The sequence below is a fragment of the Schistocerca piceifrons genome, chromosome 9, assembly GCF_021461385.2.
Source record: "Schistocerca piceifrons isolate TAMUIC-IGC-003096 chromosome 9, iqSchPice1.1, whole genome shotgun sequence".
NCBI lineage: Eukaryota > Metazoa > Arthropoda > Insecta > Orthoptera > Acrididae > Schistocerca > Schistocerca piceifrons.
This window is the reverse complement of record NC_060146.1, coordinates 188,590,993-188,604,833: the sequence shown is the minus strand read 5'-3', so window position 1 is coordinate 188,604,833 and position 13,841 is coordinate 188,590,993.

Genomic DNA, 13,841 nt, shown 5'->3' with positions numbered 1-13,841 from the left:
CTGTAACCCATGGTTTCTTCGCAGTTAGATTCTTTGTACCTATGTTTTCCTTCCCAAGTTCTGCGATGGCCCTTTTTAGAGATGTCCATTCCTCTTCAACTGTACTGCCTACTGCGCTATTCCTATAGCGTTAGAGAACTCTACGCGTATCTCGTCATTCCTTAGTACATCCGTACCCCACCTCTTTGTGTACTGATTTTCCTAACTAATGGCCTACTCTTTATCACTACTATATTGTGATCTGAGCCTATGTCTGCTCCTGGGTACGCCTTACAATCCAGTATCCGATTTCGGAATCTCTGTCTGACCAAATGTAATCTAACTTTAATCTTCCCTCATCACCCGGCCTTACCCAAGTAAACCTCCTCATCTTGTGATTCTTGAACAGGGTATTCGCTATTAAGACCTGAAACTTGTTGAAGAATCCAAATATTCTTTCTCTCTCGTTCCTTGTCTCAAGCCCATATTCTCATGTAACCTTTTCTTCTACTCTTTCCTCTACAACTGCATCCCAGTCTCCCATGGGTATTAGATTTTCATATTTTACATACTGTGTTATCCTCATACACTTTCTCTATCTCTTCATCTTCAGCTATCAACGTCGGCATGTATACCTGAACTATCGTTGGTTTGCTGTCGATTCAATGAGCTGTCACAGAAACACATTCTCTGCTGTACTCTCCTATTCATAACGAATCCTACTCCTGTTATACCATTTTCTACTGCTGTTGACATTATCCTATACTCATCTGACAAGAAATCCTTGTCTTCTTTTCACTTCACTTCACCGATCCCTACCCTTTCTAGATTAAGCCTTTGCATTTCCCTTTTCAGATTTTCTAGATTCCCTTCTATGTTCAAGCTTCTGGCATTCTACATCTCGACTCCTACAACCTTATCCTTTCGTCGATTATTCAATCTTTTTTTCATGGTAACCTCCCCCTCGGCAGTCCCGGAAATCCGAATGGGGGACTGTTGTGGAATCCTTTGCAATGGTGAGGTGATCATGTGTTCAAATGTGTGTGAAATCTTATGGGACTTAACTGCTAAGGTCATCAGTCCCTAAGCTTACACACTACTTAACCTAAATTATACGAAGGACAAACACACACACCCACGCCCGGGGGAGGACTCGAACCTCCACCGGGACCAGCCAGATGATCATGACACTTCTTCAATTACAGGCCACATGTCCTGTGGATACAAGTTAAGTGTCTCTAATCCAGTGGTTTCCATGGCCTTCTCCATCATCATGCTGTTGATCACCGTTGAGTCCTCCGCCGTTAGGGGCACTTTCCCACCCTTAGGACAGAGAGTGCCCTGAACCTCTGTCCACCAAGGCCGTTGGCAGAATGAGAGTGACTGCTGATGCCGAAAGTTTTCAGCCGCCAATGCTGATTATTAATCAAAATTTAAGCAGCAGTGGAATTCGAACCCGGGGCCTAGCATATGAATGTGAATCAAAGACGCTACCCCTACACCACGTCCAATAGTGGACGCAAAGGAGGAACTTCTCGCTCGCATATTATAAGCGTGTGGCCAAGTAAAAGAATGTACGAATGAGCTCAGATCAGGAAATGTACACAATTGGACAAACTATTAGACCACAATGTTTCATTTACTGTCACCTGCATTTGTTGTGTTACCGATTGTTTCCATTAGTTTCCTCGGAAACTGTTAAGAACAGGGCATATGTTCATATGACGTTTTTTTCTTCAGAATCACTAATACTCTCACCCATCAAAGCACGTACCTTTATTCCTGACTCACCCTTATATACCGTGAGCTCTGTAGGATTTTAGAGAGTTTTTCACGCTTGGTGATGCTTCTGTAGCTTATGACACATGAAAAGTTTGTTTCTTGTGTTCTGGTCGCATTCAACTGTTACACATGCATTTGATACATTTCATCAGCGAGATACAATTTAACGTGCAATGACGTCAGAACCGTTGTGATTTGATGATAAGATACATGAAATGCGCGTGTAACAGGTAAAAGATAGAACACGTGTTTTAACACGTGATAAGCAATGGAAGCAATACCTGTACACTATGAAACCACGACATACGGTACGATACTACCAACATACGTATGATCCGTGTTCGGCACAGTGGACTAGGTTGGCAACACGCTAAATGTTTATTCCAGGTTGCCCACACTCCCTATGTATGGTGCTTGTGATCTCTCTGACAGAGAGAATGATTTATCTGCGGCAGTGCAGCGCGAAAATGGGTTGACAGGGACGACTGGTTGGAGTAAGTACTGCGAGAAAGCAGGAAATTGTCGCTCACTGCGAAGCAACACCCGACACCTATTGACGGTCTGTGTACTTGGCTGTTCAAATGGTTCTGAGCACTATGGGACTTAACATTCGTGGTCATCAGTCCCCTAGAACTTAGAACTACTTGAACCTAACTAACATAAGGACACCACAGACATCCGTGCCCGATGCAGGATTCGAACCTGCGACCGTAGCGGTTTCGCGGTTCCAGACTGAAGCGCCTAGAACCGCACGGCCACACTGGCGGGCGTACTTGGCTGTGTCCAACTGGAACGGACTATGGTCTGTCGCACTGACGACTGTTGTAGTGTATGCTTGGCACGGCCGCACTGTGCATTTAAGGGGAGGTTTACTATCTTCGGCCCGAAAAAAGCATGTTCTTCGAGAATTTTTTCCTCGGGATACGTTATAGATATCAATATCGCATTTGGTCAGAGTGTTTATTGATATTTCCTCTACAAACTGGATTTTTTTCGACCGGAAATGTCGAAGAGCAAACGCGGAAATGCCATCGGAACGAAACAAAATTTCGATGTAGACCTCCACGCGCGGTATGTCACAGGTCAGCCGGCACGTCTGAAATCAAAACTGAGTTGACGTTAGCGAAGTATATAAGATTCTTTACGAGTTGTACCGAGCTTAAGTCATTTGGACCGTAGGAAACAAAATGGCAGCGATTTGAGAAAATAGGGTTTTTTCATCGATTTTTCGACTTCGTCGGCCAAGTAAAAATATTTATAGTTGATTGATAGGAAGTAAAGTGGTAAATCTCCTAGACAGTTAGATTCGTTTGAAACAAAGAATCGTGACAATCGGTTCAGTAAATTTGAAGTTACCATACCGCGCAATAAAAAAAAGTCATTTCGAGAAACACGCGTTTGAAGTTTTGACTACATATAAATACAATATTATGCGATGTACGTCCAATCTGACATTCGGGGTCCATAAACTAGTCCCTCCTCTTCCTCATAGTGGTCGTTCTGCTCGATCTGGGCCATCCCGCGCTGCTTCAGAGCCGCTCGTAAGGCGGGTGGCAAGCGGTTTTCGGCCGCTTGAATCCGGTGGTCGTCCGAATGCTTGGCGAACTGCGTCGAATAGAGTTCCAAGGTGACGTCCATCGTTGTCATGGTCTTCAGAATTGCTGAATACCCTTCGTTGAAGCTGCTCACTGCCAGGCAAGTCGCAATCTCCACAGTCTTCGCACCAGAATGCAAATGCTTGTGGGCTAACGTCCAAACGCACGCGTTCAAACTCTCATTTGAATTTTGTGTGTTTCCTCGCAAGCACCGGTACAATAACTTGTCCTCCGAAAGAAAAAAGCTGGTGCTTGAAAAAGGCCGATTTCTGGCAGGTGCATTTTTTTGTTCTACCGCGAATAACAAACATTTGCGTTTCGTATTCCGAAAAACCACTGCAGGGGTGGATTCTAAACACCTTTATGGATCCAAAAATGCAATTTAAAAAATCTATTTTTTTGAACCAAAAGATAGTAAACCTCCCCTTAATGGAATGTGAATACGCCGTAGCATAGGAACTATGTGTCGTGACTGTGCCGGACATTCAGTTCCTTCGGAAACTATGTGCTGATGGTTGTGGCGCCATATCAAGATTTTCAGTTTTTATGGTGTACAGTTATCCCCTCACGAAAAAGTTTGTATATGTTTCAGGTGCTACATGAGCTGTAGAGATTCAACTATTTCGCGTACACGCTTCATCGCAGAGGCATTTGCCTGATTTAAACTACTCAGTGGCATCCGCCTACTGTGTATGTTATTAGAGATACTTCATTAAAACGTTTACAGTGCATGCTTACTTATTTCTTAGTTCATGACAAGCTCGTGGATGGTGCATGGGCCAGTGAAACGTCGTAGCGCTTGCTTCTAACACTGGCCCGTTTCAGGTACACTATGAGACTTTGTTTTCTACAGTGGCCATGGGAACGATTACTGTATTTTACCGCTCTGTCACGTTCTTACATTCACCCATGCTTTAGTTCAATCTTGCCGTAATATAAATGTCTCACTGATTGCCGCTGACTTATGCTCACGTGCAAGCAGTGCGCATGTGATTGAACATTTAACTCGATCTCTGCGCCTGATGTTACGGATAAACGATTCATCTGTGCGTGCACACTGGAGTGAGTAACTTTTGTCAGTGACCTAATTTTATGATTTTGTTTGCATCTGCAGTTCATCAGATGCAGAAATCAGTCGTCAGTTGCACAAAAAAACCTTTATTTTTTTCGCTTCACCGGTTTCGACAGCTTAAACTGTCATCTTCAGAAGTGAAATAGTCTCAAATCATTAGTAAGTCAGAGTCAAAATAGGAATTAGGAACTGGTGTCCTTTGCTATTGCCGGCCGGAGTGGCCGAGCGGTTCTAGGCGATACAGTCTGGAGCCGCACGACCGCTACGGCCGCACGTTCGAATGCTGCCTCGGGCATGGATGTGTGTGATGTCCTTAGGTGAGTTAGGTTTAAGTAGTTCTAGGGGACTGATGACCTCAGAAGTTAAGTCCCATAGTGCTCAGAGCCATTTGAACCATTTTTGAGCCAATCCTTTGCTGCAGAATCAACAAAACAGTGACGTCACTAAAATGATTTTAGCCTCTTCTACTTCTGAAGATGATAGTTTTAACCGTCGAAAATGGTAAAGTGTAGCAAATAAAGGGTTTCTTATGCAGCTAACGACTGACTTTTATATTGAACTTGTTTTAGTTCAGATCTAGTCCTAAAACTCAGGAGACACAGAAAGTGCAGTCTTTTCATACGTCGTAACTTAAGCACAGAGTTCACATCGGTAGACGCATTTTATAGTTATTCTGATCATATAAGAGCACCTCGCAAGGGGAACAAGGTTAGCGGAATGTAAGGAAAGAGATTTGCATAAGACACGCGCAATCACATGCTGGAAACAGGGCTTTAGTCACGCTGGCGAAAAGTGCCCTTTCTCTTTTGAGTTAGAAACCGGATGTCCGTGACTCAGAACTGAACAGTCCGTAGAATATCTGACTGTTACACTTAATCATTGGCAGACTCACTCTTAAAAGCAATCTCCAAAGACAGCAAGGTACCTGTCCGCATTCCAGTGACAACTGCTGCCTTCCGTCTCACGCCGTGTCCGTCGCACAGTAGCGGGAATTCTGAGTCACAACAGTACTCTAGAATCTAGAAACTGCTAAGTCCCACACAGGGCATGTACACAGTTCTGGAAAAAATGCATAAGGTTGGCATGTCATTTTGATTTTTGTATGTAATCGATGTGCACGTCAGAGAGAGGGCAAGTTGTGATACAGTTAAATCGTCTTTGGTCTTACTGCAGCACAGTCTTTGCCTCTGCACAGTCCGATACATTTTTAGTTGGAATGTGGTAGGATCAGTAGAGATATGTTGACTTATGATTGTATCTGTTAGATGAAGAAAGATTTATTCTAAAGGACAGCAAGGATGAATATGGTGCATATACTGAACATGAACTTACGTTTCATTTTTGAAGAGAAGAATTTGAGGTAATACTGCAGCTTTGAGCAAGTAGTTTGCCGCAATGATTGCAGTTAGTTAGTTATCTTTGTTCACTTCCTCAGAGCTGAAAGAAAGACCAAACCACTTCCCTGAGTCATGCATTAACATGATGCGATCAAAAGCATCCGGAAACTTACAAAAACATACGTTTTTCATATTAGGTGCATTTTGCTGCCAGGTGTTCCATGTCAGCGACCTCAGTAGTCATTAGACATCGCGAGAGAGCAGAATCAGGCGCTCAACGAACTCACGGACTTTGAACGTGGTCAGGTGATCAGATGTCACTTGTCATACGTCTGTAGGCGACATTTCCACACACCTAAACATCCCTCGGTCCACTGTTTCCGATGTGATAGTGATGTGGAAACGTAAAGGGACACATACACCACAAAAGCGTACAGACTGACCTCGTCTGTTGACTGACAGAGACCGCCGACAATTGAAGAGGGTCGTAATGTATAACAGGCAGACATCTATCCAGACCATCACACAGAAATTCCAAACTGCAACAGGATCCACTGCAAGTACTGTGACAGTTACGCGGGTGGTTGCTCATAGGCCACACATCACGCCGGTAAATGCCAAATGACGCCTCTCTTGGTGTAAGGAGCGTAAGCATTGGACGACTGAACAGTGGAAAAACGTGTGGAGTGACGAATCACGGTACACAATGTGGCGATCCGACGGCAAGGTGTGGGTATGGCGAATGGCCGGTGAACGTCATCTGCCAGCATGTGTAGTGCCAACAGTAAAATTCAGAGACAGCGCTGTTATGGTGTGGTCGTGTTTATCATGTTGTTGTTGTTTTTGTTGTTGTTGTGGTCTTCAGTCTGGAGACTGGTTTGATGCAGCTCTCCATGCTACTCTGTCCTGTGCAAGCCTCTTCATCTCCCAGTACCTACTGAAACCTACATCCTTCTGAATCTGCTTAGTGTATTCATCTCTTCGTCTCCCTCTACGACTTTTACCCTCCACGCTGCCCTCCAATACTAAATTGTTGATCCCTTGATGCCTCAGGACATGTCCTACCAACCGATCCCTTCTTCTCGTCAAGTTGTGCCACAAGCTCCTCTTCTCCCAAATTCTATTCAGTACCTCCTCGTTAGTTATGTGATCTACCCATCAAATCTTCAGCATTCTTCTGTAGCACCACATTTCGAAAGCTTCTATTCTCTACTTGTCTAAACTATTAATTGTCCTCGTTTCACTTCCATAGAGGGCTCCACTCCATACGAATACTTTCAGAAACGACTTCTTGACATTTAAATCTATACTCGATGTTAACAAATTTTTCTTCTTCATAAACGTTTTCCTTGCCATTGCCAGTCTACATTTTATATCCTCTCTATTTCGACCATCATCAGTTATTTTGCTCCCCAAATAGCAAAACTCCTTTACTACTTTAAGTGTCTCATTTCCTAATCTAATTCCCTCAGCATCATCCGAATTAGTTCTACTACATTCTATTATCCTCGTTTTACTTTTGTTGATGTTCATCTTATACCCTCCTTTCAAGACACTCTCCATTTCCTTCAGCTGCTCTTCCAAGTCCTTTGCTGCCTCTGACAGAATTACAATGTCATCGGCGAACCTCAAAGTTTTTATTTCTTCTCCATGGATTTTAATACCTACTCCGAACTTTTCTTTTGTTTCCTTTATTGCTTGCTCAACATAGAGATTGAATAACATCGGGGATAGGCTACAACCCTGTCTCACTCCCTTCCCAACCACTTCTTCCCTTTCATACCCCTCGACTCTTATAGCTGCCATCTGGCTTCTGTACACATTGTAAATAGCCTTTCGCTCCCTGTACTTTACCCCTGCCACCTTCAGAATTTGAGAGAGAGTATTCCAATCAACATTGTCAAAAGCTTTCTGTAAGTCTACAAATGCTAGAAACGTAGGTTTGCCTTTCATTAATCTTTCTTCTAAGGTAAGTCGTAGGGTCAGTATTGCCTCACGGGTTCCAACATTTCTACGGAATCCAAACTGATCTTCCCCGAGGTCGGCTTCTACCAGTTTTTCCATTTGTCTGTAAAGAAGTCGAGTTAGTATTTTGCGGCTGTGACTTATTAAACTGATAGTTCGGTAATTTTCACATCTGTCAACACCTGCTTTCTTTGGGATTGGAATTATTATTCCTCTTGAAGTCTGAGGGAATTTCACCTGTCTCATACATCTTGCTCGCCAGATCGTAGAGTTTTGTCAGGACTGGCTCTCCCAAAGCTGTCAGTAGTTCAAATGAAATGTTGTCTACTCCCGGGGCCTTGTTCCGACGTAGATCTTTCACTGCTCTATCAAACTCTTCACGCAGTATAAAATTTCCGATTTCATCTTTATCTACCTCCACTTCCATTTCCATAATATTCTCCTCAAGAACATCACCCCTGTATTGACCCTCTATATACTCCTTCCACCTTTCTGCCTTCTTTGCTTAGAACTGGGTTTCCATCTGAGCTCTTGATATTCATACAAGTGGTTCTCGTTTCTCTAAAGGTCTCTCTAATTTTCCTGTAGGCAGTATCTATCTTACCCCTCGTGAGATAAGCCTCTACATCCTTACATTTGTCCTCTAGGCATCCCTGCTTAGCCATTTTGCACTTCCTGTCGATCTCATTTTTGAGACGTTTGTATTCTTTTTGCCTGCTTCGCTTACTGCATTTTTGTATTTTCTCCTTTCATCAATTAAATTCAGTATCTCTTCTGTTACCCAAGGATTTCTACTAGCCCTCGTCTTTTTACGTACTCGATCCTCTGCTGCCTTCACTATTTCATTCCTCGAAGCTACCCATTCTTCTTCTATTGTATTTCTTCCTCCCATTCTTGTCAATTGTTCCCTTATGCTCTCCCAGAAACTCTGTACAACCCCTGGTTCTTTCAGTTTATCCAGGTCTTACCTCCTTAAATTCCCACCTTTTTGCAGTTTCTTCAGTTTTAATCTACCGTTCATAACCAATAGATTGTGGTCAGAGTCCACATCTGCCCCTGGAAATGTCTTACAATTTAAAATCTGGTTCCTAAATCTCTGTCTTACCATTATATAATCTATCTGAAACCTTCTACTATCTCCTGGGGTCTTCCATGTATACAACCTTCTTTCATGATTCTTGAACCAAGTGTTTGCTATGATTAAGTTATGCTCTGTGCAAAATTCTACCAGGCGGCTTCCTCTTTCATTTCTTAGCCATAATCCATATTCTCCTACTACGTTTCCTTCTCTTCCTTTTCCTACTGTCGAATTCCGGTCACCCATGATTATTAAATTTTCGTCTCCCTTCACTACCTGAATAATTTCTTTTATCTCATCATACATTTCATCAATTTCTTCTTCATCTGCAGAGCTAGTTGGCATATAAACTTGTACTACTGTAGTAGGCGTGGGCTTCGTGTCTATCTTGGCCACAATAATGCGTTCACTATGCTGTTTGTAGTAGTTTACCCGCAGGCCTATTTTTTTTATTCGTTATTAAACCTACTTCTGCATTACCCCTATTTGATTTTGTATTTATAACCCCGTATTCACCTGACCAAAAGTCTTGTTCCTCCTACCACCGAACTTCACTAATTCCCGCTATATCTAACTTTAACCTATCCATTTCCCTTTTTAAATTTACTAACCTACCTGCCCGATTAAGGGTTCTGACATTCCACGCTCCGTTCCGTAGAACGCCATATTTCTTTCTCCTGATAACGACGTCCTCTTGAGTAGTCCCCGCCCGCAGATCCGAATGGGGGACTATTTTACCTCCGGAATACTTTACCCAAGAGGATGACATCATCATTTAACCATACGTAAACCTGCATGACCTCGGGAAAAATTACGGCCGTAGTTTCCCCTTGCTTTCAGCCGTTCGCAGTACCACAACAGAAAGGCCGTTTTGGTTAGTGTTACAGGGTCAGATCAGTCAATCATCCAGACTGTTGCCCCTGCAACTACTGAAAAGGCTGCTGCCCCTCTTCAGGAACCACACGTTTGTCTGGCCTCTGAACAGATACCCCTCCGTTGTGGTTGCGCCTACGGTACGGCTATCTGTATCGTTAAGGCACGCAAGCCTTCCCACCAAGGGCAAGGTCCATGGTTCATGGGGGGACCTTGTACATAACAAACCTTGTACATAACAAACGAATATGAGGTACAGAGACACCATTAAGGAAATAAAAGACGACCGAAAACCACGCTGCGACAGTTTGCAACACCATAGACAGTTGAATTTATGATTCCCTGGCAAGTAGTACGGTAGATGTCGTACAGAAACGGACGATTATACTGCAGCTCACTGCACTGCCTTGTATCATTGAAGACTGAAATGAAGCATACAAGATTGGGGATTAGCGCCAGTCAGCATATACATCTACATCTACACTCCACAAGCCGCCTGTTAGTGAGTGACAGTTGTGAATGGCGTACAAGAAGTCTCAATGTGAGTTCGAACCTCTCCAGTTTTACATTTATGGTACCTTTGAGACATACTGATTGGCCACTGTAGGAGCGCACGCGCTCCTAATTTTAACACGGTGATGCCTGTGCTGCTGCAGTTGGCCGAGTGTCATCGTGACACTTTCACACTTAGAACAGCTACCTGAAACAACAAGTCATTGTATTGGTCGAATGAGGATTTTGTAAGCTATCTCCTTTTTGGGTGGACTACACTTGCTGAGGATTCTTCCAGTGAATCCAGTCTGCATCTATCTTACCTGCCATTCGTTTTATGTGGATGTTCCACTTCAAATAATTCCATCTCCCGACATAATTTTTGGCCTGGAATCACATTTCCTGGAGTAGAATCGTCTTCAGCAATGAGTTTCGCTTCGAACCGAACTCTGATAACCAACCAAGATGTTTTCGGAGACCCGCTGGGGATACCAACCGGACGGTCTGATACACTGAGGTGTCATTCCTTATCGTAGCAGGATCCCTTTAGTTGTCATCACCGAAACCCTTAGAGCACAGTGATAAGTCGACGATATTCAAACCCCGTTTTGTTGCCCTTCATAGCATGCCATTATCGCTCACATTTCAGCAATATAATGTCCGCCCACGCAAGGGTCTGTATTGGTCGTCTTCTTGCTTACCAAACCCTACCTTGGTGGATCTCCCCCAATAGATAATTTTTGGAGCATTATGGGGAGGACCAAGCAGCCAGCACGATATTGTGACTAACACACCAGATGGACAGTCTTTGGCACAATATCTTCCAGGAGGACATCCAACAACTTTATCCGTAAGTACCAAGCCGAAGAGAAGCTTGCATAAGAGCCTGGTCTGGTCTGATTGAGAGACAGATGTTGAGCAACTTCACTCTAGTTGTAATCTTCCCATAGGTTACATCCAACCAAGAGGATCTGACATCAGTCAGTAGGAACTTTTGATGAACATGGCCAAATCCTCCTGTAAATCGGATGTACCGGTGTGTAATGGATTATTTGTTCGATAAAAAAAATCTGTGGAACTGTGGAAGGATTCCTGCCCTAAGTAACGTCTGGACACAATGTGGTGGAGTTTCTGTTTCAAGTATTAATACTGGTGGAAACGTATTGACTAGTCTAGAGGTTTTCTCCCACAATTTCTAGTAACTAGCAAGAAACTCAAAATAGATCTGAGGTATATTATGCTGAACTGCACTAGACGAATGAACAAACCCAGGAAAGGTAACCTGAAGATGTTAGATGAGAAGATTGCCCAGCCAGCGGCAGCCACACTTTGCCACACTATGTTGGTTGCATTGGGGTAAATGAGATGACGAACTGCACCTCACGTAAGGCGTTGGTGTCATCGAAATAGACCGTTCCCAATGAGGTTATCGAAAAGAATTGCATATAGTTCATTCAGTGAGAAATATATCCTTGGTGTTGGCTCAGATGTATAAACTCAGTTGCTTCCCTATCTGGACATGTGGGCGCACTTGGTAGCCGCGTGGTCTGGGGCGCCTTGTCAAGGTTCGCGTGGCTCCCCCCGTCGGAGGTTCGAGTCCTGCCTCGGGCATGGATGAATGTGTCGTCCTGTGCGTAAGTTATTTTAAGCTAGATTAAATAGTGTGCAAGCCCAGGGGCCGATGAACTCAACAGTTTGGTCCCGTAGGAACTTACCACAAATTTCCAAATTTTTGGGCATCTGGGAGCCATAGCAACTGGTGCATGGATTGTTCATGGCCCACCTGAGGCAGGGCTGATTTTTACCAGTTGGATGTCGCTTTCTTCATATTCCATTGTTGCCTATGACCAAGATCTGCTTCGCCAGCAAAGATGGCCCTGACGTCATCTACATTTGTCTGAACTCCATATTTATGTTCGAGTAAAGTGTAGAAATGTCACAATAGGCAGTTCAGTTGAAGAGGAGTGGACATGCGGATTTTGGACAGTCAGACTTCGTACAAGGGGGCATCTTCGAAAGCATCTCGGGTACCAGAAGAAATGTTACAAGTGAATGATGAAGGGAGGAAGTACAAAAACGTTCAGGAAAAGCTAAGAATGACAGCAATGTAAATTATTTAATAATGAAATGAATGGGAGGTGCAGGGTAGCTAAGATGAAAAGGTTGTTGGCAAAATGTGAATAAAACTGAAAAGAAATGATTGTCAGATAGACTGACATACCATATAGACGAGTAAAATCAAGCTTCGGTCAAATTAAAAAGAAGAGAGGTAAAATTAGGACAGCAAAGGGAATTCCACTGTTAAACGCAGAGGAAAGAGCGGATAGGCGGAAGAGTACGTAGGACACTACGGAGAGGGTGGCGAAATGGGGACTTGATAGAAGAAGAAACTTGATACGATAAGAAAGGCACAAGGGATCCAGTATTAGAAATGAAAAAAGTTCTGGAACACTTGAGCTCAGATAAACTGGAAGGTATAGATGACAAAGCATCGTAATTTCTAAAATCATGAGAGGAAATAATAGACATTTATGAGACTTTCGGACAAATGTCATTTATACTATTCCGAAGATAGCAAAGACAGATAAATTCGGAGACCATTGTACAACCTGCCTAACATCTGACGCATCGAAACTGCTGAGGAGGAGGAGGACATTAGTGTTAAACGTCCCGTCGATGACGAGGTCATTAGAGACGGAACACAAGCTCGAATTGGGAAGGAAATCGGCCGTGCTATTTCAATGGAACCAAACTGGCATTTACCTGAAATGATTTAGGGAAATAACGGTAAACCTAAATCAGGATGGGCAGAGAATGGGTTTGAACCGTCGTCCTCCCGAATGCGAGTCCAGTGTGCTAACAACTGCGCCACCCCGCTCGGTTGAAACTGTTGATACGAGTAGTACGCAGAAAAATGGAAAAGGAAACTGAAGATCTGCTGCATGGTGATCACTTTCTATTTAGGAAATATAAAGGCGCCAGAGGGCAACGGCCTTGCCGCAGTGGCTACACCGGTTCCCGTGAGATCACCGAAGTTAAGCGGTGTTGGGCGTGGCCGGCGCTTGGATGGGTGACCATCCAGCCGCCATGCGCTGTTGCCATTTTTCTGGATGCACTCAGCCTCGTGATGCCAATTGAGGAGCTACTCGAACGAATAGTAGCGGATTCGGTTAAGTATCCATCATAGCGACCGGGAGAGCGGTGTGCTGCCCCCACACCCCTGCTAACCGCATCCTCCGCTGAGGATGACACGGCAGTCGGATGGTCCCGGTAGGCCACTCGTGGCCTGATGACGGAGTGCAAAGGCGCCAGAGAGGCAATTATGACAATGAACGAGATAATGGAAGCAAGGCTGCTGAAAAATCACAGCATTTGTCTACCGATAAATATCGTTCCAATATTTGAATTGGTGCAATGTGTTCGAAACTTTGAGAAAAATGGGGGTATGCTATATGGAGAGGCGTTTGATACATATATTTATCAGAAAAGTTAGGAACCCATAAGGTATGAGACAGGCGAAGTAACTACAGACTGCAAGAAGAATATAATCCTTCCAAAATCCAACGAAAGTTCGTACCGATAGGTGTGAAAATTACCGACTCATCAGTTTACTAAGTCACGATTGCACGGGGAAGATCAGTTTTGGTTCCGAAGAAATGTGGGCAAAC